A 26,924-nucleotide genomic window follows, 5' to 3' on the forward strand; every position below is an offset into this window, starting at 1 on the left:
AATTGTGTACCACAAATTATGTCACTAAATCCTCATACTTAAAATAGGACTTGCACCAAATATCAGCAAGAGGAAGACTCAGATATAGCTGTTTTTGCATTTGGGAGAACTATTGTAAATATCTGACACTCCTTTGCCACTCTAGGTATTCTACAAGTGCTACAGTCGAACCAAGCGCTAAAGCTGCCAGGGGCGCTATGGTGCAATGTATAGCGCGTTAGTCTTCTCGTTGGTTGTAGTTATTCAAAAGTTGTGGGTTCGAGTCCCACCAGATTCATTCTATAGTTTTAAATGCAAATATTTAGGATTTACATTCAACTTTTCAAAACAATATGATTGGAGATTGGAGATCCTTATACTACATAAACAATATAATGATCCGTTTATGACTGGAAAGTCCCTTTCAAAGTTAGATCACAAGTTACAATGTAATTTCAGATTCCTTTAAACCAGTAATTGGTGTTTTGAAAACACTTTTGTCTCTGCTCAACTAGCCTTGCTCAGATTGAGTGGTATGTATTCTAAAACATCATAAAAAATGTCTCCATACAGTCCTTAATTGTGTACCACAAATTATGTCACTAAATCCGCATACTTAAAATAGGACTTGCACCAAATATAAGCAAGAGGAAGACTCAGATATAGCTGTTTTTGCATTCGGGAGAACTATTGTAAATATCTGACACTCCTTTGCCACTCTATGTATTCTACAAGTGCTACAGTCGAACCAAGCGCAAGAACTGCCATGGGCTCTTTGGAGCAATGGATAGCGCATTGGACTTCTAGTTGGTTGTAGTTATTCAAAGGTTGTGGGTTCAAATCCCACCAGAGTCATTCTTTTGTTTTAAATGCAAATATTTAAGATTTACATTCAACTTTTCATAACAATATGATTGTAGATTGGACATCCTTATACTACATAAACAATATAATGATCGGTTGTTGACTGGAAAGTCCCTTTCAAAGTTAGATTACAAGTTACAATGTAATTTCAGATTCCTTAAAACCAGTAATTGGTGTTTTGAAAACACTTTTATCTCTACTCAACTAGCCTTGCTCAGATTGAGTGGTATGTATTCTAAAACATCATAAAAAAATGTCTCCCTACAGTCCTTAATTGTGTACCACAAATGATGTCACTAAATCCGCATACTTAAAATAGGACTTGCACCAAATATCAGCAAGAGGAAGACTCAGATATAGCTGTTTTTGCATTTGGGAGAACTATTGTAAATATCTGACACTCCTTTGCCACTCTAAGTATTCTACAAGTGCTACAGTTGAACCAAGCGCTAAAGCTGCCAGGGGCGCTGTGGTGCAATGGATAGCGCGTTAGACTTCTAGTTGGTTGTAGTGATTCAAAGGTTGTGGGTTTGAATCCCACCAAAGTCGTTCTTTAGTTTTAAATGCAAATATTTAGGAATTACATTCAACTTTTCATAACAATATGAATGGAGATTGGACATCCTTATACTACATAAACAATATAATGATCGGTTGTTGACTGGAAAGTTCCTTTCAAAGTTAGATCACAAGTTACAATGTAATTTCATATTCCTTAAAACCAGTAATTGGTGTTTTGAAAACACTTTTATCTGTACTCAACTAGCCTTGCTCAGATTGAGTGGTATGTATTCTAAAACATCATAAAAAAATGTCTCCCTACAGTCCTTAATTGTGTACCACAAATTATGGCACTAAATCCTCATACTTAAAATAGGACTTGCACCAAATATCAGCAAGAGGAAGACTCAGATATAGCTGTTTTTGCATTTGGGAGAACTATTGTAAATATCTGACACTCCTTTGCCACTCTAGGTATTCTACAAGTGCTACAGTCGAACCAAGCGCTAAAGCTGCCAGGGGCGCTATGGTGCAATGGATAGCGCGTTAGACTTCTCGTTGGTTGTAGTTATTCAAAAGTTGTGGGCTCGAGTCCCACCAGATTCATTCTATAGTTTTAAATGCAAATATTTAGGATTTACATTCAACTTTTCAAAACAATATGATTGGAGATTGGAGATCCTTATACTACATAAACAATATAATGATCCGTTTTTGACTGGAAAGTCCCTTTCAAAGTTAGATCACAAGTTACAATGTAATTTCAGATTCCTTTAAACCAGTAATTGGTGTTTTGAAAACACTTTTGTCTCTGCTCAACTAGCCTTGCTCAGATTGAGGGGTATGTATTCTAAAACATCATAAAAAATGTCTCCATACAGTCCTTAATTGTGTACCACAAATTATGTCACTAAATCCGCATGCTTAAAATAGGACTTGCACCAAATATCAGCAAGAGGAAGACTCAGATATAGCTGTTTTTGCATTTGGGAGAACTATTGTAAATATCTGACACTCCTTTGCCACTCTATGTATTCTACAAGTGCTACAGTCGAACCAAGCGCAAAAACTGCCATGGGCTCTGTGGAGCAATGGATAGCGCATTGGACTTCTAGTTGGTTGTAGTTATTCAAAGGTTGTGGGTTAAAGTCCCACCAGAGTCATTCTTTTGTTTTAAATGCAAATATTTAAGATTTACATTCAACTTTTCATAACAATATGATTGTAGATTGGACATCCTTATACTACATAAACAATATAATGATCGGTTGTTGACTGGAAAGTCCCTTTCAAAGTTAGATTACAAGTTACAATGTAATTTCAGATTCCTTTAAACCAGTAATTGGTGTTTTGAAAACACTTTTGTCTCTACTCAACTAGCCTTGCTTAGATTGAGTGGTATGTATTCTAAAACATCATAAAAAAATGTCTCCCTACAGTCCTTAATTGTGTACCTCAAATTATGTCACTAATTCTGCATACTTAAAGTACGACTTGCACCATATATCAGCAAGAGGAAGACTCAGATATAGCTGTTTTTGCATTTGGGAGAACTATTGTAAATATCTGACACTCCTTTGCCACTCTATGTATTCTACAAGTGCTACAGTCGAACCAAGCGCATAAACTGCCAGGGGCGCTGTGGCGCAATGGATAGCGCGTTAGACTTCTAGATGGTTGTAATTATTCAAAAGTTGTGGGCTCGAGTCCCATCAGATTCATTCTTTAGTTTTAAATGCAAATATTTAGGATTTACATTCAACTTTTCATAACAATATGATTGGAGATTGGAGATCCTTATACTAAATAAACAATATAATGATCCGTTTTTGACTGGAAAGTACCTTTCAAAGTTAGAGCACAAGATACAATGTAATTTCAGATTCCTTTAAACCAGTAATTGGTGTTTTGAAAACACTTTTGTCTCTACTCAACTAGCCTTGCTCAGATTGAGGGGTATGTATTCTAAAACATCATAAAAAAATGTCTCCCTACAGTCATTAATTGTGTACCACAAATTATGTCACTAAATCTGCATACTTAAAATAGGACTTGCACCAAATATCAGCAAGAGGAAGACTCAGATATAGCTGTTTTTGCATTTGGGAGAACTATTGTAAATATCTGAGACTCCTTTGCCACTCTATGTATTCTACAAGTGCTACAGTCGAACCAAGCGCTAAAACTGCCATTGGCTCTGTGGTGCAATGGATAGCGCATTCGGCTTCTCGTTGGTTGTAGTTATTCAAAGGTTGTGGGCTCGAGTCCCACCAGAGTCGTTCTTTAGTTTTAAATGCAAATATTTAAGATTTACATTCAACTTTTCATAACAATTTGATTGGAGATTGGACATCCTTATACTCCATAAACAATATAATGATCGGTTGTTGACTGGAAAGTCCCTTTCAAAGTTAGATTACAAGTTACAATGTAATTTCAGATTCCTTTAAACCAGTAATTAGTGTTTTGAAAACACTTTTGTCTCTGCTCAACTAGCCTTGCTTAGATTGAGTGGTATGTATTCTAAAACATCATAAAAAAATGTCTCCCTACAGTCCTTAATTGTGTACCACAAATTATGTCACTAAATCTGCATACTTAAAATAGGACTTGCACCATATATCAGCAAGAGGAAGACTCAGATATAGCTGTTTTTGCATTTGGGAGAACTATTTTAAATATCTGACACTCCTTTGCCACTCTATGTTCTCTACAAGTGCTACAGTCGAACCAAGCGCATAAATTGGCAGGGGAGCTGTGGTGCAATGGATAGAGCGTTAGAATTCTAGTTGGTTGTAGTTATTCAAAAGTTGTGGGTTCAAGTCCCACCAGATTCATTCTTTAGTTTTAAATGCAAATATTTAGGATTTACATTCAACTTTTCATAACAATATGATTGGAGATTGGAGATCCTTATACTACATAAACAATATAATGATCCGTTTTTGACTGGAAAGTCCCTTTCAAAGTTAGATCACAAGTTACAATGTAATTTCAGATTCCTTTAAACCAGTAATTGGTGTTTTGAAAACACTTTTGTCTCTGCTCAACTAGCCTTGCTCAGATTGAGGGGTATGTATTCTAAAACATCATAAAAAATGTCTCCATACAGTCCTTAATTGTGTACCACAAATTATGTCACTAAATCTGCATGCTTAAAATAGGACTTGCACCATATATCAGCAAGAGGAAGACTCAGATATAGCTGTTTTTGCATTTGGGAGAACTATTGTAAATATCTGACACTCCTTTGCCACTCTATGTATTCTACAGGTGCTACAGTCGAACCAAGTGCTAAAGCTGCCACGGGCGCAGTGGTGCAATGGATAGCGCATTAGACTTCTAGTTCGTTGTAGAGATTCAAAGGTTGTGGGTTCGAATCCCACCAGAGTCGTTCTTTAGTTTTAAATGCAAATCTTTAAGAATTACATTCAACTTTTCATAACAATATGATTGGAGATTGGACATCCTTATACTACATAAACAATATAATGATCGGTTGTTGACTGGAAAGTTCCTTTCAAAGTTAGATCACAAGTTACAATGTAATTTCAGATTCCTTAAAACCAGTAATTGGTGTTTTGAAAACACTTTTATCTCTACTCAACTAGCCTTGCTCAGATTGAGTGGTATGTATTCTAAAACATCATAAAAAAATGTCTCCCTACAGTCCTTAATTGTGTACCACAAATTATGTCACTAAATCCGCATACTTAAAATAGGACTTGCACCAAATATCAGCAAGAGGAAGACTCAGATATAGCTGTTTTTGCATTTGGGAGAACTATTGTAATATCTGACACTCCTTTGCCACTCTAAGTATTCTACAAGTGCTACAGTCGAACCAAGCACTAAAGCTGCCACGGGCGCAGTGGTGCAATGGATAGCGCATTAGACTTCTAGTTTGTTGTAGAGATTCAAAGGTTGTGGGTTCGAATACCACCAGAGTCGTTCTTTAGTTTTCAATGCAAATCTTTAGGAATTACATTCAACTTTTCATAACAATATGATTGGAGATTGGACATCCTTATACTATATAAATAATATAATGATCGGTTGTTGACTGGAAAGTTCCTTTCAAAGTTAGATCACAAGTTACAATGTAATTTCAGATTCATTAAAACCAGTAATTGGTGTTTTGAAAACACTTTTATCTCTACTCAACTAGCCTTGCTCAGATTGAGTGGTATGTATTCTAAAACATCATAAAAAAATGTCTCCCTACAGTCCTTAATTGTGTACCACAAATTATGTCACTAAATCCGCATACTTAAAATAGGACTTGCACTAAATATCAGCAAGAGGAAGACTCAGATATAGCTGTTTTTGCATTTGGGAGAACTATTGTAAATATCTGACACTCCTTTGCCACTCTATGTATTCTACAAGTGCTACAGTCGAACCAAGCGCTAAAGCTGCAAGGGGCGCTATGGTGCAATGGATAGCGCGTTAGTCTTCTAGTTGGTTGTAGTTATTCAAAAGTTGTGGGCTCGAGTCCCACCAGATTCATTCTATAGTTTTAAATGCAAATATTTAGGATTTACATTCAACTTTTCATAACAATATGATTGGAGATTGGAGATCCTTATACTACATAAACAATATAATGATCCGTTTTTGACTGGAAAGTCCCTTTCAAAGTTAGATCACAAGTTACAATGAAATTTCAGATTCCTTTAAACCAGTAATTGGTGTTTTGAAAACACTTTTGTCTCTGCTCAACTAGCCTTGCTCAGATTGAGGGGTATGTATTCTAAAACATCATAAAAAATGTCTCCCTACAGTCCTTAATTGTGTACCACAAATTATGTCACTAAATCCGCATACTTAAAATAGGACTTGCACCAAATATCAGCAAGAGGAAGACTCAGATATAGCTGTTTTTGCATTTGGGAGAACTATTGTAAATATCTGACACTCCTTTGCCACTCTATGTATTCTTCAAGTGCTACAGTCGAACCAAGCGCTAAAACTGCCATGGGGTCTGTGGAGCAATGGATAGCGCATTGGACTTCTAGTTGGTTGTAGTTATTCAAAGGTTGTGGGTTCAAGTCCCACCAGAGTCATTCTTTTGTTTTAAATGCAAATATTTAAGATTTACATTCAACTTTTCATAACAATATGATTGTAGATTGGACATCCTTATACTACATAAACAATATAATGATCGGTTTTTGACTGGAAAGTCCCTTTCAAAGTTAGATCACAAGATACAATGTAATTTCAGATTCCTTTAAACCAGTAATTGGTGTTTTGAAAACACTTTTGTCTCTACTCAACTAGCCTTGCTCAGATTGAGGGGTATGTATTCTAAAACATCATAAAAAAATGTCTCCCTACAGTCATTAATTGTGTACCACAAATTATGTCACTAAATCCGCATACTTAAAATAGGACTTGCACCAAATATCAGCAAGAGGAAGACTCAGATATAGCTGTTTTTGCATTTGGGAGAACTATTGTAAATATCTGAGACTCCTTTGCCACTCTATGTATTCTACAAGTGCTACAGTCGAACCAAGCACCAAAACTGCCATTGGCTCTGTGGTGCAATGGATAGTGCGTTCGACTTCTCGTTGGTTGTAGTTATTCAAAGGTTGTGGGCTCGAGTCCCACCAGAGTCGTTCTTTAGTTTCAAATGCAAATATTTAAGATTTACATTCAACTTTTCATAACAATTTGATTGAATATTGGACATCCTTATACTACATAAACAATATAATGATCGGTTGTTGACTGGAAAGTCCCTTTCAAAGTTAGATTACAAGTTACAATGTAATTTCAGATTCCTTTAAACCAGTAATTGGTGTTTTGAAAACACTTTTGTCTCTACTCAACTAGACTTGCTTAGATTGAGTGGTATGTATTCTAAAACATCATTAAAAAAATGTCTCCCTACAGTCCTTAATTGTGTACCACAAATTATGTCGCTAAATCTGCATACTTAAAATAGGACTTGCACCATATATCAGCAAGAGGAAGACTCAGATATAGCTGTTTTTGCATTTGGGAGAACTATTTTAAATATCTGACACTCCTTTGCCAATCTATGTTCTCTACAAGTGCTACAGTCGAACCAAGCGCATAAAGTGCGAGGGACGCTGTGGCGCAATGAATAGCGCGTTAGACTTCTAGTTGGTTGTAATTATTCAAAAGTTGTGGCTTCGAGTCCCAGCAAATTCTTTCTTTAGTTTTAAATGCAAATGTTTAGGATTTACATTCAACTTTTCATAACAATATGATTGGAGATTGGAGATCCTTATACTACATAAACAATATAATGATCCGTTTTTGACTGGAAAGTCCCTTTCAAAGTTAGATCACAAGATACAATGTAATTTCAGATTCCTTTAAACCAGTAATTGGTGTTTTGAAAACACTTTTGTCTCTACTCAACTAGCCTTGCTCAGATTGAGGGGTATGTTTTCTAAAACATCATAAAAAATGTCTCCCTACAGTCCTTAATTGTGTACCACAAATTATGTCACTAATTAGGCATACTTAAAGTAGGACTTGCACCCTATATCAGCAAGAGGAAGACTCAGATATGGCTGTTTTTGCATTTGGGAGAACTATTGTAAATATCTGACACTCCTTTGCCACTCTATGTATTCTACAAGTGCTACAGTCGAACCAAGCGCATAAACTGCCAGGGTCGCTGTGGTGCAATGGATAGCGCGTTAGACTTCTAGATGGTTGTAGTTATTCAAAAGTTGTGGGCTTGAGTCCCACCAGATTCATTCTTTAGTTTTAAATGCAAATATTTAGGATTTACATTCAATTTTTCATAACAATATGATTGGAGATTGGACATCCTTATACTACATGAACAATATAATGATCCGTTTTTGACTGGAAAGTCCCTTTCAAAGTTAGATCACAAGTTACAATGTAATTTCAGATTCCTTAAAACCAGTAATTGGTGTTTTGAAAACACTTTTGTCTCTGCTCAACTAACCTTGCTCAGATTGAGGGGTATGTATTCTAAAACATCATAAAAAATGTCTCCATACAGTCCTTAATTGTGTACCACAAATTATGTCACTAAATCCGCATACTTAAAATAGGACTTGCACCAAATATCAGCAAGAGGAAGACTCAGATATAGCTGTTTTTGCATTTGGGAGAACTATTGTAAATATCTGACACTCCTTTGCCACTCTAAGTATTCTACAAGTGCTACAGTTGAACCAAGCGCTAAAGCTGCCAGGGGCGCTGTGGTGCAATGGATAGCGCGTTAGACTTATAGTTGGTTGTAGTGATCCAAAGGTTGTGGGTTTGAATCCCACCAGAGTTGTTCTTTAGTTTTAAATGCAAATATTTAGGAATTACATTAAACTTTTCATAACAATATGAATGGAGATTGGACATCCTTATACTACATAAACAATATAATGATCGGTTGTTGACTGGAAAGTTCCTTTCAAAGTTAGATCACAAGTTACAATGTAATTTCATATTCCTTAAAACCAGTAATTGGTGTTTTGAAAACACTTTTATCTGTACTCAACTAGCCTTGCTCAGATTGAGTGGTATGTATTCTAAAACATCATAAAAAAATGTCTCCATACAGTCCTTAATTGTGTACCACAAATTATGTCACTAAATCCGCATACTTAAAATAGGACTTGCACCAAATATCAGCAAGAGGAAGACTCAGATATAGCTGTTTTTGCATTTGGGAGAACTATTGTAAATATCTGACACTCCTTTGCCACTCTATGTATTCTACAACTAGCCTTTAAATGCAAATATTTAAGATTTACATTCAACTTTTCATAACAATATGATTGTAGATTGGACATCCTCATACTACATAAACAATATAATGATCGGTTGTTGACTGGAAAGTCCCTTTCAAAGTTAGATTACAAGTTACAATGTAATTTCAGATTCCTTAAAACCAGTAATTGGTGTTTTGAAAACACTTTTATCTCTACTCAACTAGCCTTGCTCAGATTGAGTGGTATGTATTCTAAAACATCATAAAAAAATGTCTCCCTACAGTCCTTAATTGTGTACCACAAATGATGTCACTAAATCCGCATACTTAAAATAGGACTTGCACCAAATATCAGCAAGAGGAAGACTCAGATATAGCTGTTTTTGCATTTGGGAGAACTATTGTAAATATCTGACACTCCTTTGCCACTCTAAGTATTCTACAAGTGCTACAGTTGAACCAAGCACTAAAGCTGCCAGGGGTGCAGTGGTGCAATGGATAGCGCGTTAGACTTCTAGTTGGTTGTAGTGATTCAAAGGTTGTGGGTTTGAATCCCACCAGAGTCATTCTTTAGTTTAAAATGCAAATATTTAGGAATTACATTCAACTTTTCATAACAATATGAATGGAGATTGGACATCCTTATACTACATAAACAATATAATGATCGGTTGTTGACTGGAAAGTTCCTTTCAAAGTTAGATCACAAGTTACAATGTAATTTCATATTCCTTAAAACCAGTAATTGGTGTTTTGAAAACACTTTTATCTGTACTCAACTAGCCTTGCTCAGATTGAGTGGTATGTATTCTAAAACATCATAAAAAAATGTCTCCCTACAGTCCTTAATTGTGTACCACAAATTATGTCACTAAATCCTCATACTTAAAATAGGACTTGCACCAAATATCAGCAAGAGGATGACTCAGATATAGCTGTTTTTGCATTTGGGAGAACTATTGTAAATATCTGACACTCCTTTGCCACTCTATGTATTCTACAAGTGCTACAGTCGAACCAAGCGCATAAATTGGCAGGGGAGCTGTGGTGCAATGGATAGAGCGTTAGAATTCTAGTTGGTTGTAGTTATTCAAAAGTTGTGGGCTCGAGTCCCGCCAGATTCATTCTTTAGTTTTAAATGCAAATATTTAGGATTTACATTCAACTTTTCATAACAATATGATTGGAGATTGGAGATCCTTATACTACATAAACAATATAATGATCCGTTTTTGATTTGAAAGTCCTTTTCAAAGTTAGATCACAAGTTACAATGTAATTTCAGATTCCATTAATCCAGTAATTGGTGTTTTGAAAACACTTTTGTCTCTGCTCAACTAGCCTTGCTCAGATTGAGGGGTATGTATTCTAAAACATCATAAAAAATGTCTCCCTACAGTCCATAATTGTGTACCACAAATTATGTCACTAAATCCGCATACTTAAAATAGGACTTGCACCAAATATCAGCAAGAGGAAGACTCAGATATATCTGTTTTTGCATTTGGGAGAACTAGTGTAAATATCTGACACTCCTTTGCCATTCTATGTATTCTACAAGTGCTACAGTCGAACCAAGCGCTAAAGCTGCAAGGGGCGCTATGGTGCAATGGATAGCGCGTTAGACTTCTAGTTGGTTGTAGTTATTCAAAAGTTGTGGGCTCGAGTCCCACCAGATTCATTCTATAGTTTTAAATGCAAGTATTTAGGATTTGCATTCAACTTTTCATAACAATATGATTGGAGATTGGAGATCCTTATACTACATAAACAATATATTGATCCATTTTTGACTGGAAAGTCCCTTTCAAAGTTAGATCACAAGTTACAATGTAATTTCAGATTCCTTTAAACCAGTAATTGGTGTTTTGAAAACACTTTTGTCTCTGCTCAACTAGCCTTGCTCAGATTCAGGGGTATGTATTCTAAAACATCATAAAAAATGTCTCCCTACAGTCCATAATTGTGTACCACAAATTATGTCACTAAATCCGCATACTTAAAATAGGACTTGCACCAAATATCAGCAAGAGGAAGACTCAGATATAGCTGTTTTTGCATTTGGGAGAACTAGAGTAAATATCTGACACTCCTTTGCCACTCTATGTATTCTACAAGTGCTACAGTCAAACCAAGCGCTAAAACTGCCAGGGGCTCTGTGGCGCAATGGATAGCGCATTGGACTTCTAGTTGGTTGTAGTTATTCAAAGGTTGTGGGTTCGAGTCCAACCAGTGTCGTTCTTTGGTTTTAAATGCTAATATTTAGGAATTACATTCAACTTTTCATAACAATATGATTGGAGATTGGACATCCTTATACTACATAAACAATATAATGATCGGTTGTTGACTGGAAAGTTCCTTTCAAAGTTAGATCACAAGTTACAATGTAATTTCAGATTCCTTAAAACCAGTAATTGGTGTTTTGAAAACACTTTTATCTCTACTCAACTAGCCTTGCTCAGATTGGGTGGTATGTATTCTAAAACATCATAAAAAAATGTCTCCCTACAGTCCTTAATTGTGTACCACAAATTATGTCACTAAATTCGCATACTTAAAATAGGACTTGCACCAAATATCAGCAAGAGGAAGACTCAGATATAGCTGTTTTTGCATTTGGGAGAACTATTGTAAATATCTGACACTCCTTTGCCACTCTAAGTATTCTACAAGTGCTACAGTCGAACCAAGCGCTAAAGCTGCCAGGGGTGCAGTGGTGCAATGGATAGCGCATTAGACTTCAAGTTGGTTGTAGTGATTCAAAGGTTGTGGGTTCGAATCCCACCAGAGTCGTTCTTTAGTTTTAAATGCAAATCTTTAGGAATTACATTCAACTTTTCATAACAATATGATTGGAGATTGGACATCCTTATACTACATAAACAATATAATGATCGGTTGTTGACTGGAAAGTTCCTTTCAAAGTTAGATCACAAGTTACAATGTAATTTCAGATTCATTAAAACCAGTAATTGGTGTTTTGAAAACACTTTTATCTCTACTCAACTAGCCTTGCTCAGATTGAGTGGTTTGTATTCTAAAACATCATAAAAAAATGTCTCCCTACAGTCCTTAATTGTGTACCACAAATTATGTCACTAAATCCGCATACTTAAAATAGGACTTGCACCAAATATCAGCAAGAGGAAGACTCAGATATAGCTGTTTTTGCATTTGGGAGAACTATTGTAAATATCTGACACTCCTTTGCCACTCTATGTATTCTACAAGTGCTACAGTCGAACCAAGCGCTAAAGCTGCAAGGGGCGCTATGGTGCAATGGATAGCGTGTTAGACTTCTAGTTGGTTGTAGTTATTCAAAAGTTGTGGGCTCGAGTCCCACCAGATTCATTCTATAGTTTTAAATGCAAGTATTTAGGATTTACATTCAACTTTTCATAACAATATGATTGGAGATTGGAGATCCTTATACTACATAAACAATATAATGATCCGTTTTTGACTGGAAAGTCCCTTTCAAAGTTAGATCACAAGTTACAATGTAATTTCAGATTCCTTTAAACCAGTAATTGGTGTTTTGAAAACACTTTTGTCTCTGCTCAACTAGCCTTGCTCAGATTGAGGGGTATGTATTCTAAAACATCATAAAAAATGTCTCCCTACAGTCCATAATTGTGTACCACAAATTATGTCACTAAATCCGCATACTTAAAATAGGACTTGCACCAAATATCAGCAAGAGGAAGACTCAGATATAGCTGTTTTTGCATTTGGGAGAACTATTGTAAATATCTGACACTCCTTTGCCACTCTATGTATTCTACAAGTGCTACAGTCGAACCAAGCGCTAAAACTGCCAGGGGCTCTGTGGCGCAATGGATAGCGCATTGGACTTCTAGTTGGTTGTAGTTATTCAAAGGTTGTGGGTTCGAGTCCAACCAGTGTCGTTAATTAGTTTTAAATGCAAATATTTAGGAATTACATTCAACTTTTCATAACAATATGATTGGAGATTGGACATCCTTATACTACATAAACAATATAATGATCGGTTGTTGACTGGAAAGTTCCTTTCAAAGTTAGATCACAAGTTACAATGTAATTTCAGATTCCTTAAAACCAGTAATTGGTGTTTTGAAAATACTTTTATCTCTACTCAACTAGCCTTGCTCAGATTGAGTGGTTTGTATTCTAAAACATCATAAAAAAATGTCTCCCTACAGTCCTTAATTGTGTACCACAAATTATGTCACTAAATTCGCATACTTAAAATAGGACTTGCACCAAATATCAGCAAGAGGAAGACTCAGATATAGCTGTTTTTGCATTTGGGAGAACTATTGTAAATATCTGACACTCCTTTGCCACTCTAAGTATTCTACAAGTGCTACAGTCGAACCAAGCACTAAAACTGCCATTGGCTCTGTGGTGCAATGGATAGTGCATTCGACTTCTCGTTGGTTGTAGTTATTCAAAGGTTGTGGGCTCAAGTCCCACCAGAGTCGTTCTTTAGTTTCAAATGCAAATATTTAAGATTTACATTCAACTTTTCATAACAATTTGATTGAAGATTGGACATCCTTATACTACATAAACAATATAATGATCGGTTGTTGACTGGAAAGTCCCTTTCAAAGTTAGATTACAAGTTACAATGTAATTTCAGATTCCTTTAAACCAGTAATTGGTGTTTTGAAAACACTTTTGTCTCTACTCAGCTAGCCTTGCTTAGATTGAGTGATATGTATTCTAAAACATCATAAAAAAATGTCTCCCTACAGTCCTTAATTGTGTACCACAAATTATGTCACTAAATCCGCATACTTAAAATAGGACTTGCACCAAATATCAGCAAGAGGAAGACTCAGATATAGCTGTTTTTGCATTTGGGAGAACTATTGTAAATATCTGACACTCCTTTGCCACTCTATGTATTCTACAAGTACTAGAGTCGAACCAAGCGCATAAACTGCCAGGGGCGCAGTGGCGCAATGTATAGCGCGTTAGACTTCTAGTTGGTTGTAGTTATTCAAAAGTTGTGGGCACGAGTCCCACCAGATTCATTCTTTAGTTTTAAATGCAAATATTTAGGATTTACATTCAACTTTTCATAACAATATGATTGGAGATTGGAGATCCTTATACTACATAAACAATATAATGATCCGTTTTTGACTGGAAAGTCCCTTTCAAAGTTAGATCACAAGTTACAATGTAATTTCAGATTCCTTTAAACCAGTAATTGGTGTTTTGAAAACACTTTTGTCTCTGCTCAACTAGCCTTGCTCAGATTGAGGGGTATGTATTCTAAAATATCATAAAAAATGTCTCCCTACAGTCCTTAATTGTGTACCACAAATTATGTCACTAAATCCGCATACTTTAAAAAGGACATGCACCAAATATCAACAAGAGGAAGACTCAGATATAGCTGTTTTTGCATTTCAGAGAACTATTGTAAATATCTGACACTCCTTTGCCACTCTATGTTATCTACAAGTGCTACAGTCGAACCAAGCGCTAAAACCACCAGGGGCTCTGTGGCACAATGGATAGCGCATTGGACTTCTAGTTGGTTATAGTTATTCAAAGGTTGTGGGTTCGAGTCCCACCAGAGTCGTTCTTCAGTTTTAAATGCAAATATTTAAGATTTACATTCAACTTTTCATAACAATATGATTGGAGATTGGACATCCGAATACTACATAAACAATATAATGATCGGTTGTTGACTGGAAAGTCCCTTTCAAAGTTAGATCACAAGTTACAATGTAATTTCAGATTCCTTAAAACCAGTAATTGGTGTTTTGAAAACACTTTTGTCTCTGCTCAACTAACCTTGCTCAGATTGAGGGGTATGTATTCTAAAACATCATAAAAAATGTCTCCATACAGTCCTTAATTGTGTACCTCAAATTATGTCACTAATTCTGCATACTTAAAGTAGGACTTGCACCATATATCAGCAAGAGGAAGACTCAGATATAGCTGTTTTTGCATTTGGGAGAACTATTGTAAATATCTGACACTCCTTTGCCACTCTATGTATTCTACAAGTGCTACAGTCGAACCAAGCGCATAAACTGCCAGGGGCGCTGTGGCGCAATGGATAGCGCGTTAGACTTCTAGATGGTTGTAATTATTCAAAAGTTGTGGGCTCGAGTCCCACCAGATTCATTCTTTAGTTTTAAATGCAAATATTTAGGATTTACATTCAACTTTTCATAACAATATGATTGGAGATTGGAGATCCTTATACTAAATAAACAATATAATGATCCGTTTTTGACTGGAAAGTACCTTTCAAAGTTAGAGCACAAGATACAATGTAATTTCAGATTCCTTTAAACCAGTAATTGGTGTTTTGAAAACACTTTTGTCTCTACTCAACTAGCCTTGCTCAGATTGAGGGGTATGTATTCTAAAACATCATAAAAAAATGTCTCCCTACAGTCATTAATTGTGTACCACAAATTATGTCACAAAATCTGCATACTTAAAATAGGACTTGCACCAAATATCAGCAAGAGGAAGACTCAGATATAGCTGTTTTTGCATTTGGGAGAACTATTGTAAATATCTGAGACTCCTTTGCCACTCTATGTATTCTACAAGTGCTACAGTCGAACCAAGCGCTAAAACTGCCATTGGCTCTGTGGTGCAATGGATAGCGCATTCGGCTTCTCGTTGGTTGTAGTTATTCAAAGGTTGTGGGCTCGAGTCCCACCAGAGTCGTTCTTTAGTTTTAAATGCAAATATTTAAGATTTACATTCAACTTTTCATAACAATTTGATTGGAAATTGGACATCCTTATACTACATAAACAATATAATGATCGGTTGTTGACTGGAAAGTCCCTTTCAAAGTTAGATTACAAGTTACAATGTAATTTCAGATTCCTTTAAACCAGTAATTAGTGTTTTGAAAACACTTTTGTCTCTGCTCAACTAGCCTTGCTTAGATTGAGTGGTATGTATTCTAAAACATCATAAAAAAATGTCTCCCTACAGTCCTTAATTGTGTACCACAAATTATGTCACTAAATCTGCATACTTAAAATAGGACTTGCACCATATATCAGCAAGAGGAAGACTCAGATATAGCTGTTTTTGCATTTGGGAGAACTATTTTAAATATCTGACACTCCTTTGCCACTCTATGTTCTCTACAAGTGCTACAGTCGAACCAAGCGCATAAATTGGCAGGGGAGCTGTGGTGCAATGGATAGAGCGTTAGAATTCTAGTTGGTTGTAGTTATTCAAAAGTTGTGGGTTCGAGACCCACCAGATTCATTATTTAGTTTTAAATGCAAATATTTAGGATTTACATTCAACTTTTCATAACAATATGATTGGAGATTGGAGATCCTTATACTACATAAACAATATAATGATCCGTTTTTGACTGGAAAGTCCCTTTCAAAGTTAGATCACAAGTTACAATGTAATTTCAGATTCCATTAATCCAGTAATTGGTGTTTTGAAACCACTTTTGTCTCTGCTCAACTAGCCTTGCTCAGATTGAGGGGTATGTATTCTAAAACATCATAAAAAATGTCTCCCTACAGTCCATAATTGTGTACCACAAATTATGTCACTAAATCCGCATACTTAAAATAGGACTTGCACCAAATATCAGCAAGAGGAAGACTCAGATATAGCTGTTTTTGCATTTGGGAGAACTATTGTAAATATCTGACACTCCTTTGCCACTCTATGTATTCTACAGGTGCTACAGTCGAACCAAGCGCTAAAGCTGCCACGGGCGCAGTGGTGCAATGGATAGCACATTAGACTTCTAGTTCGTTGTAGAGATTCAAAGGTTGTGGGTTCGAATCCCACCAGAGTCGTTCTTTAGTTTTAAATGCAAATCTTTAGGAATTACATTCAACTTTTCATAACAATATGATTGGAGATTGGACATCCTTATACTACATAAACAATATAATGATCGGTTGTTGACTGGAAAGTTCCTTTCAAAGTTAGATCACAAGTTACAATGTAATTTCAGATTCCTTAAAACCAGTAATTGGTGTTTTGAAAACACTTTTATCTCTACTCAACTAGCCTTGCTCAGATTGAGTGGTATGTATTCTAAAACATCATAAAAAAATGTCTCCCTACAGTCCTTAATTGTGTACCACAAATTATGTCACTAAATCCGCATACTTAAAATAGGACTTGCACCAAATATCAGCAAGAGGAAGACTCAGATATAGCTGTTTTTGCATTTGGGAGAACTATTGTAATATCTGACACTCCTTTGCCACTCTAAGTATTCTACAAGTGCTACAGTCGAACCAAGCGCTAAAGCTGCCACGGGCGCAGTGGTGCAATGGATAGCGCATTAGACTTCTAGTTCGTTGTAGAGATTCAAAGGTTGTGGGTTCGAATCCCACCAGAGTCGTTCTTTAGTTTTAAATGCAAATCTTTAGGATTTACATTCAACTTTTCATAACAATATGATTGGAGATTGGACATCCTTATACTACATAAATAATATAATGATCGGTTGTTGACTGGAAAGTTCCTTTCAAAGTTAGATCACAAGTTACAATGTAATTTCAGATTCATTAAAACCAGTAATTGGTGTTTTGAAAACACTTTTATCTCTACTCAACTAGCCTTGCTCAGATTGAGTGGTATGTATTCTAAAACATCATAAAAAAATGTCTCCCTACAGTCCTTAATTGTGTACCACAAATTATGTCACTAAATCCGCATATTTAAAATAGGACTTGCACCAAATATCAGCAAGAGGAAGACTCAGATATAGCTGTTTTTGCATTTGGGAGAACTATTGTAAATATCTGACACTCCTTTGCCACTCTATGTATTCTACAAGTGCTACAGTCGAACCAAGCGCTAAAGCTGCAAGGGGCGCTATGGTGCAATGGATAGCACGTTAAACTTCTAGTTGGTTGTAGTTATTCAAAAGTTGTGGGCTCGAGTCCCACCAGATTCATTCTATAGTTTTAAATGCAAATATTTAGGATTTACATTCAACTTTTCATAACAATATGATTGGAGATTGGAGATCCTTATACTACATAAACAATATAATGATCCGTTTTTGACTGGAAAGTCCCTTTCAAAGTTAGATCACAAGTTACAATGTAATTTCAGATTCCTTTAAACCAGTAATTGGTGTTTTGAAAACACTTTTGTCTCTGCTCAACTAGCCTTGCTCAGATTGAGGGGTATGTATTCTAAAACATCATAAAAAATGTCTCCCTACAGTCCTTAATTGTGTACCACAAATTATGTCACTAAATCCGCATACTTAAAATAGGACTTGCACCAAATATCAGCAAGAGGAAGACTCAGATATAGCTGTTTTTGCATTTGGGAGAACTATTGTAAATATCTGACACTCCTTTGCCACTCTATGTATTCTTCAAGTGCTACAGTCGAACCAAGCGCTAAAACTGCCATGGGATCTGTGGAGCAATGGATAGCGCATTGGACTTCTAGTTGCTTGTAGTTATTCAAAGGTTGTGGGTTCAAGTCCCACCAGAGTCATTCTTTTGTTTTAAATGCAAATATTTAAGATTTACATTCAACTTTTCATAACAATATGATTGTAGATTGGACATCCTTATACTACATAAACAATATAATGATCGGTTTTTGACTGGAAAGTCCCTTTCAAAGTTAGATCGCAAGATACAATGTAATTTCAGATTCCTTTAAACCAGTAATTGGTGTTTTGAAAACACTTTTGTCTCTACTCAACTAGCCTTGCCAAGATTGAGGGGTATGTATTCTAAAACATCATAAAAAAATGTCTCCCTACAGTCATTAATTGTGTACCACAAATTATGTCACTAAATCCGCATACTTAAAATAGTACTTGCACCAAATATCAGCAAGAGGAAGACTCAGATATAGCTGTTTTTGCATTTGGGAGAACTATTGTAAATATCTGAGACTCCTTTTCCACTCTATGTATTCTACAAGTGCTACAGTCGAACCAAGCACTAAAACTGCCATTGGCTCTGTGGTGCAATGGATAGTGCGTTCGACTTCTCGTTGGTTGTAGTTATTCAAAGGTTGTGTGCTCGAGTCCCACCAGAGTCGTTCTTTAGTTTCAAATGCAAATATTTAAAATTTACATTCAACTTTTCATAACAATTTGATTGAAGATTGGACATCCTTATACTACATAAACAATATAATGATCGGTTGTTGACTGGAAAGTCCCTTTCAAAGTTAGATTACAAGTTACAATGTTATTTCAGATTCCTTTAAACCAGTAATTGGTGTTTTGAAAACACTTTTGTCTCTACTCAACTAGCCTTGCTTAGATTGAGTGGTATGTATTCTAAAACATCATTAAAAAATGTCTCCCTACAGTCCTTAATTGTGTACCACAAATTATGTCACTAAATCTGCATACTTAAAATAGGACTTGCACCATATATCAGCAAGAGGAAGACTCAGATATAGCTGTTTTTGCATTTGGGAGAACTATTTTAAATATCTGACACTCCTTTGCCAATCTATGTTCTCTACAAGTGCTACAGTCGAACCAAGCGCATAAAGTGCGAGGGACGCTGTGGCGCAATGAATAGCGCGTTAGACTTCTAGTTGGTTGTAATTATTCAAAAGTTGTGGGCTCGAGTCCCAGCAAATTCTTTCTTTAGTTTTAAATGCAAATATTTAGGATTTACATTCAACTTTTCATAACAATATGATTGGAGATTGGAGATCCTTATACTACATAAACAATATAATGATCCGTTTTTGACTGGAAAGTCCCTTTCAAAGTTAGATCACAAGATACAATGTAATTTCAGATTCCTTTAAACCAGTAATTGGTGTTTTGAAAACACTTTTGTCTCTACTCAACTAGCCTTGCTCAGATTGAGGGGTATGTATTCTAAAACATCATAAAAAATGTCTCCCTACAGTCCTTAATTGTGTACCACAAATTATGTCACTAATTAGGCATACTTAAAGTAGGACTTGCACCCTATATCAGCAAGAGGAAGACTCAGATATGGCTGTTTTTGCATTTGGGAGAACTATTGTAAATATCTGACACTCCTTTGCCACTCTATGTATTCTACAAGTGCTACAGTCGAACCAAGCGCATAAACTGCCAGGGTCGCTGTGGTGCAATGGATAGCGCGTTAGACTTCTAGATGGTTGTAGTTATTCAAAAGTTGTGGGCTTGAGTCCCACCAGATTCATTCTTTAGTTTTAAATGCAAATATTTAGGATTTACATTCAATTTTTCATAACAATATGATTGGAGATTGGGCATCCTTATACTACATGAACAATATAATGATCCGTTTTTGACTGGAAAGTCCCTTTCAAAGTTAGATCACAAGTTACAATGTAATTTCAGATTCCTTAAAACCAGTAATTGGTGTTTTGAAAACACTTTTGTCTCTGCTCAACTAACCTTGCTCAGATTGAGGGGTATGTATTCTAAAACATCATAAAAAATGTCTCCATACAGTCCTTAATTGTGTACCACAAATTATGTCACTAAATCCGCATACTTAAAATAGGACTTGCACCAAATATCAGCAAGAGGAAGACTCAGATATAGCTGTTTTTGCATTTGGGAGAACTATTGTAAATATCTGACACTCCTTTGCCACTCTAAGTATTCTACAAGTGCTACAGTTGAACCAAGCGCTAAAGCTGCCAGGGGCGCTGTGGTGCAATGGATAGCGCGTTAGACTTCTAGTTGGTTGTAGTGATTCAAAGGTTGTGGGTTTGAATCCCACCAGAGTTGTTCTTTAGTTTTAAATGCAAATATTTAGGAATTACATTCAACTTTTCATAACAATATGAATGGAGATTGGACATCCTTATACTACATAAACAATATAATGATCGGTTGTTGACTGGAAAGTTCCTTTCAAAGTTAGATCACAAGTTACAATGTAATTTCATATTCCTTAAAACCAGTAATTGGTGTTTTGAAAACACTTTTATCTGTACTCAACTAGCCTTGCTCAGATTGAGTGGTATGTATTCTAAAACATCATAAAAAAATGTCTCCATACAGTCCTTAATTGTGTACCACAAATTATGTCACTAAATCCGCATACTTAAAATAGGACTTGCACCAAATATCAGCAAGAGGAAGACTCAGATATAGCTGTTTTTGCATTTGGGAGAACTATTGTAAATATCTGACACTCCTTTGCCACTCTATGTATTCTACAAGCGCGACAGTCGAACCAAGCGCAAAAACTGCCATGGGCTCTGTGGAGCAATGGATAGCGCATTGGACTTCTAGTTGGTTGTAGTTATTCAAAGGTTGTGGGTTCAAGTCCCACCAGAGTCATTCCTTTGTTTTAAATGCAAATATTTAAGATTTACATTCAACTTTTCATAACAATATGATTGTAGATTGGACATCCTTATACTACATAAACAATATAATGATCGGTTGTTGACTGGAAAGTCCCTTTCAAAGTTAGATTACAAGTTACAATGTAATTTCAGATTCCTTAAAACCAGTAATTGGTGTTTTGAAAACACTTTTATCTCTACTCAACTAGCCTTGCTCAGATTGAGTGGTATGTATTCTAAAACATCATAAAAAAATGTCTCCCTACAGTCCTTAATTGTGTACCACAAATGATGTCACTAAATCCGCATACTTAAAATAGGACTTGCACCAAATATCAGCAAGAGGAAGACTCAGATATAGCTGTTTTTGCATTTGGGAGATCTATTGTAAATATCTGACACTCCTTTGCCACTCTAAGTATTCTACAAGTGCTACAGTTGAACCAAGCACTAAAGCTGCCAGGGGCGCAGTGGTGCAATGGATAGCGCGTTAGACTTCTAGTTGGTTGTAGTGATTCAAAGGTTGTGGGTTTGAATCCCACCAGAGTCATTCTTTAGTTTTAAATGCAAATTTTTAGGAATTACATTCAACTTTTCATAACAGTATGAATGGAGATTGGACATCCTTATACTACATAAACAATATAATGATCGGTTGTTGACTGGAAAGTTCCTTTCAAAGTTAGATCACAAGTTACAATGTAATTTCATATTCCTTTAAACCAGTAATTGGTGTTTTGAAAACACTTTTATCTGTACTCAACTAGCCTTGCTCAGATTGAGTGGTATGTATTCTAAAACATCATAAAAAAATGTCTCCCTACAGTCCTTAATTGTGTACCACAAATTATGTCACTAAATCCTCATACTTAAAATAGGACTTGCACCAAATATCAGCAAGAGGATGACTCAGATATAGCTGTTTTTGCATTTGGGAGAACTATTGTAAATATCTGACACTCCTTTACCACTCTATGTATTCTACAAGTGCTACAGTCGAACCAAGCGCATAAATTGGCAGGGGAGCTGTGGTGCAATGGATAGAGCATTAGAATTCTAGTTGGTTGTAGTTTTTCAAAAGTTGTGGGCTCGAGTCCCGCCAGATTCATTCTTTAGTTTTAAATGCAAATATTTAGGATTTACATTCAACTTTTCATAACAATATGATTGGAGATTGGAGATCCTTATACTACATAAACAATATAATGATCCATTTTTGACTGGAAAGTCCTTTTCAAAGTTAGATCACAAGTTACAATATAATTTCAGATTCCATTAATCCAGTAATTGGTGTTTTGAAAACACTTTTGTCTCTGCTCAACTAGCCTTGCTCAGATTGAGGGGTATGTATTCTAAAACATCATAAAAAATGTCTCCCTACAGTCCATAATTGTGTACCACAAATTATGTCACTAAATCCGCATACTTAAAATAGGACTTGCACCAAATATCAGCAAGAGGAAGACTCAGATATAGCTGTTTTTGCATTTGGGAGAACTAGTGTAAATATCTGACACTCCTTTGCCACTCTATGTATTCTACAAGTGCTACAGTCGAACCAAGCGCTAAAGCTGCAAGGGGCGCTATGGTGCAATGGATAGCGCGTTAGACTTCTAGTTGGTTGTAGTTATTCAAAAGTTGTGGGCTCGAGTCCCACCAGATTCATTCTATAGTTTTAAATGCAAGTATTTAGGATTTACATTCAACTTTTCATAACAATATGATTGGAGATTGGAGATCCTTATACTACATAAACAATATAATGATCCGTTTTTGACTGGAAAGTCCCTTTCAAAGTTAGATCACAAGTTACAATGTAATTTCAGATTCCTTTAAACCAGTAATTGGTGTTTTGAAAACACTTTTGTCTCTGCTCAACTAGCCTTGCTCAGATTGAGGGTTATGTATTCTAAAACATCATAAAAAATGTCTCCCTACAGTCCATAATTGTGTACCACAAATTATGTCACTAAATCCGCATACTTAAAATAGGACTTGCACCAAATATCAGCAAGAGGAAGACTCAGATATAGCTGTTATTGCATTTGGGAGAACTAGAGTAAATATCTGACACTCCTTTGCCACTCTATGTATTCTACAAGTGCTACAGTCAAACCAAGTGCTAAAACTGCCAGGGGCTCTGTGGCGCAATGGATAGCGCATTGGACTTCTAGTTGGTTGTAGTTATTCAAAGGTTGTGGGTTCGAGTCCAACCAGTGTCATTCTTTAGTTTTAAATGCTAATATTTAGGAATTACATTCAACTTTTCATAACAATATGATTGGAGATTGGACATCCTTATACTACATAAACAATATAATGATTGGTTGTTGACTGGAAAGTTCCTTTCAAAGTTAGATCACAAGTTACAATGTAATTTCAGATTCCTTAAAACCAGTAATTGGTGTTTTGAAAACACTTTTATCTCTACTCAACTAGCCTTGCTCAGATTGAGTGGTATGTATTCTAAAACATCATAAAAAAATGTCTCCCTACAGTCCTTAATTGTGTACCACAAATTATGTCACTAAATTCGCATACTTAAAATAGGACTTGCACCAAATATCAGCAAGAGGAAGACTCAGATATAGCTGTTTTTGCATTTGGGAGAACTATTGTAAATATCTGACACTCCTTTGCCACTCTAAGTATTCTACAAGTGCTACAGTCGAACCAAGCGCTAAAGCTGCCAGGGGCGCAGTGGTGCAATGGATAGCGCATTAGACTTCTAGTTGGTTGTAGTGATTCAAAGGTTGTGGGTTCGAATCCCACCAGAGTCGTTCTTTAGTTTTAAATGCAAATCTTTAGGAATTACATTCAACTTTTCATAACAATATGATTGGAGATTGGACATCCTTATACTACATAAACAATATAATGATCGGTTGTTGACTGGAAAGTTCCTTTCAAAGTTAGATCACAAGTTACAATGTAATTTCAGATTCATTAAAACCAGTAATTGGTGTTTTGAAAACACTTTTATCTCTACTCAACTAGCCTTGCTCAGATTGAGTGGTTTGTATTCTAAAACATCATAAAAAAATGTCTCCCTACAGTCCTTAATTGTGTACCACAAATTATGTCACTAAATCTGCATACTTAAAATAGGACTTGCACCAAATATCAGCAACAGGAAGACTCAGATATAGCTGTTTTTGCATTTGGGAGAACTATTGTAAATATCTGACACTCCTTTGCCACTCTATGTATTCTACAAGTGCTACAGTCGAACCAAGCGCTAAAGCTGCAAGGGGCGCTATGGTGCAATGGATAGCGCGTTAGACTTCTAGTTGGTTGTAGTTATTCAAAAGTTGTGGGCTCGAGTCCCACCAGATTCATTCTATAGTTTTAAATGCAAGTATTTAGGATTTACATTCAACTTTTCATAACAATATGATTGGAGATTGGAGATCCTTATACTACATAAACAATATAATGATCCGTTTTTGACTGGAAAGTCCCTTTCAAAGTTAGATCACAAGTTACAATGTAATTTCAGATTCCTTAAAACCAGTAATTGGTGTTTTGAAAACACTTTTATCTCTACTCAACTAGCCTTGCTCAGATTGAGTGGTTTGTATTCTAAAACATCATAAAAAAATGTCTCCCTACAGTCCTTAATTGTGTACCACAAATTATGTCACTAAATTCGCATACTTAAAATAGGACTTGCACCAAATATCAGCAAGAGGAAGACTCAGATATAGCTGTTTTTGCATTTGGGAGAACTATTGTAAATATCTGACACTCCTTTGCCACTCTAAGTATTCTACAAGTGCTACAGTCGAACCAAGCGCTAAAGCTGCCAGGGGCGCAGTGGTGCAATGGATAGCGCATTGGACTTCTAGTTGGTTGTAGTGATTCAAAGGTTGTGGGTTCAAGTCCCACCAGAGTCATTCCTTTGTTTTAAATGCAAATATTTAAGATTTACATTCAACTTTTCATAACAATATGATTGTAGATTGGACATCCTTATACTACATAAACAATATAATGATCGGTTGTTGACTGGAAAGTCCCTTTCAAAGTTAGATTACAAGTTACAATGTAATTTCAGATTCCTTAAAACCAGTAATTGGTGTTTTGAAAACACTTTTATCTCTACTCAACTAGCCTTGCTCAGATTGAGTGGTATGTATTCTAAAACATCATAAAAAAATGTCTCCCTACAGTCCTTAATTGTGTACCACAAATGATGTCACTAAATCCGCATACTTAAAATAGGACTTGCACCAAATATCAGCAAGAGGAAGACTCAGATATAGCTGTTTTTGCATTTGGGAGAACTATTGTAAATATCTGACACTCCTTTGCCACTCTAAGTATTCTACAAGTGCTACAGTTGAACCAAGCACTAAAGCTGCCAGGGGCGCAGTGGTGCAATGGATAGCGCGTTAGACTTCTAGTAGGTTGTAGTGATTCAAAGGTTGTCGGTTTGAATCCCACCAGAGTCATTCTTTAGTTTTAAATGCAAATATTTAGGAATTACATTCAACTTTTCATAACAATATGAATGGAGATTGGACATCCTTATACTACATAAACAATATAATGATCGGTTGTTGACTGGAAAGTTCCTTTCAAAGTTAGATCACAAGTTACAATGTAATTTCATATTCCTTAAAACCAGTAATTGGTGTTTTGAAAACACTTTTATCTGTACTCAACTAGCCTTGCTCAGATTGAGTGGTATGTATTCTAAAACATCATAAAAAAATGTCTCCCTACAGTCCTTAATTGTGTACCACAAATTATGTCACTAAATCCTCATACTTAAAATAGGACTTGCACCAAATATCAGCAAGAGGATGACTCAGATATAGCTGTTTTTGCATTTGGGAGAACTATTGTAAATATCTGACACTCCTTTGCCACTCTATGTATTCTACAAGTGCTACAGTCGAACCAAGCGCATAAATTGGCAGGGGAGCTGTGGTGCAATGGATAGAGCATTAGAATTCTAGTTGGTTGTAGTTATTCAAAAGTTGTGGGCTCGAGTCCCGCCAGATTCATTCTTTAGTTTTAAATGCAAATATTTAGGATTTACATTCAACTTTTCATAACAATATGATTGGAGATTGGAGATCCTTATACTACATAAACAATATAATGATTGGTTGTTGACTGGAAAGTTCCTTTCAAAGTTAGATCACAAGTTACAATGTAATTTCACATTCCTTAAAACCAGTAATTGGTGTTTTGAAAACACTTTTATCTCTACTCAACTAGCCTTGCTCAGATTGAGTGGTATGTATTCTAAAACATCATAAAAAAATGTCTCCCTACAGTCCTTAATTGTGTACCACAAATTATGTCACTAAATTCGCATACTTAAAATAGGACTTGCACCAAATATCAGCAAGAGGAAGACTCAGATATAGCTGTTTTTGCATTTGGGAGAACTATTGTAAATATCTGACACTCCTTTGCCACTCTATGTATTCTACAAGTGCTACAGTCGAACCAAGCGCTAAAGCTGCCAGGGGCGCAGTGGTGCAATGGATAGCGCATTAGACTTCTAGTTGTTTGTAGTGATTCAAAGGTTGTGGGTTCGAATCCCACCAGAGTCGTTCTT

The 26,924-nt window shown here is 35.9% G+C and overlaps 2 non-coding genes across 2 annotated transcripts; both read left to right on the forward strand.

The window, feature by feature from the left end:
* The first annotated feature begins 14,565 nt into the window (after nucleotides 1-14,565).
* On the forward strand, nucleotides 14,566-14,651 carry TRNAR-UCU (transfer RNA arginine (anticodon UCU)). The gene is given in 2 exon segments: nucleotides 14,566-14,602; nucleotides 14,616-14,651. It is a non-coding gene; the product is annotated as a tRNA-Arg (tRNA).
* A 6,604-nt stretch (nucleotides 14,652-21,255) lies between these two features.
* TRNAR-UCU (transfer RNA arginine (anticodon UCU)) lies at nucleotides 21,256-21,341 on the forward strand. Its single transcript is given in 2 exon segments — nucleotides 21,256-21,292; nucleotides 21,306-21,341. It is a non-coding gene; the product is annotated as a tRNA-Arg (tRNA).
* The last annotated feature ends 5,583 nt before the right edge of the window (nucleotides 21,342-26,924 follow it).

This window comes from Taudactylus pleione, unplaced genomic scaffold, assembly GCF_031769625.1.
Source record: "Taudactylus pleione unplaced genomic scaffold, aTauple2 ptg000070l, whole genome shotgun sequence".
Classification (NCBI taxonomy): Eukaryota; Metazoa; Chordata; class Amphibia; order Anura; family Myobatrachidae; genus Taudactylus; species Taudactylus pleione.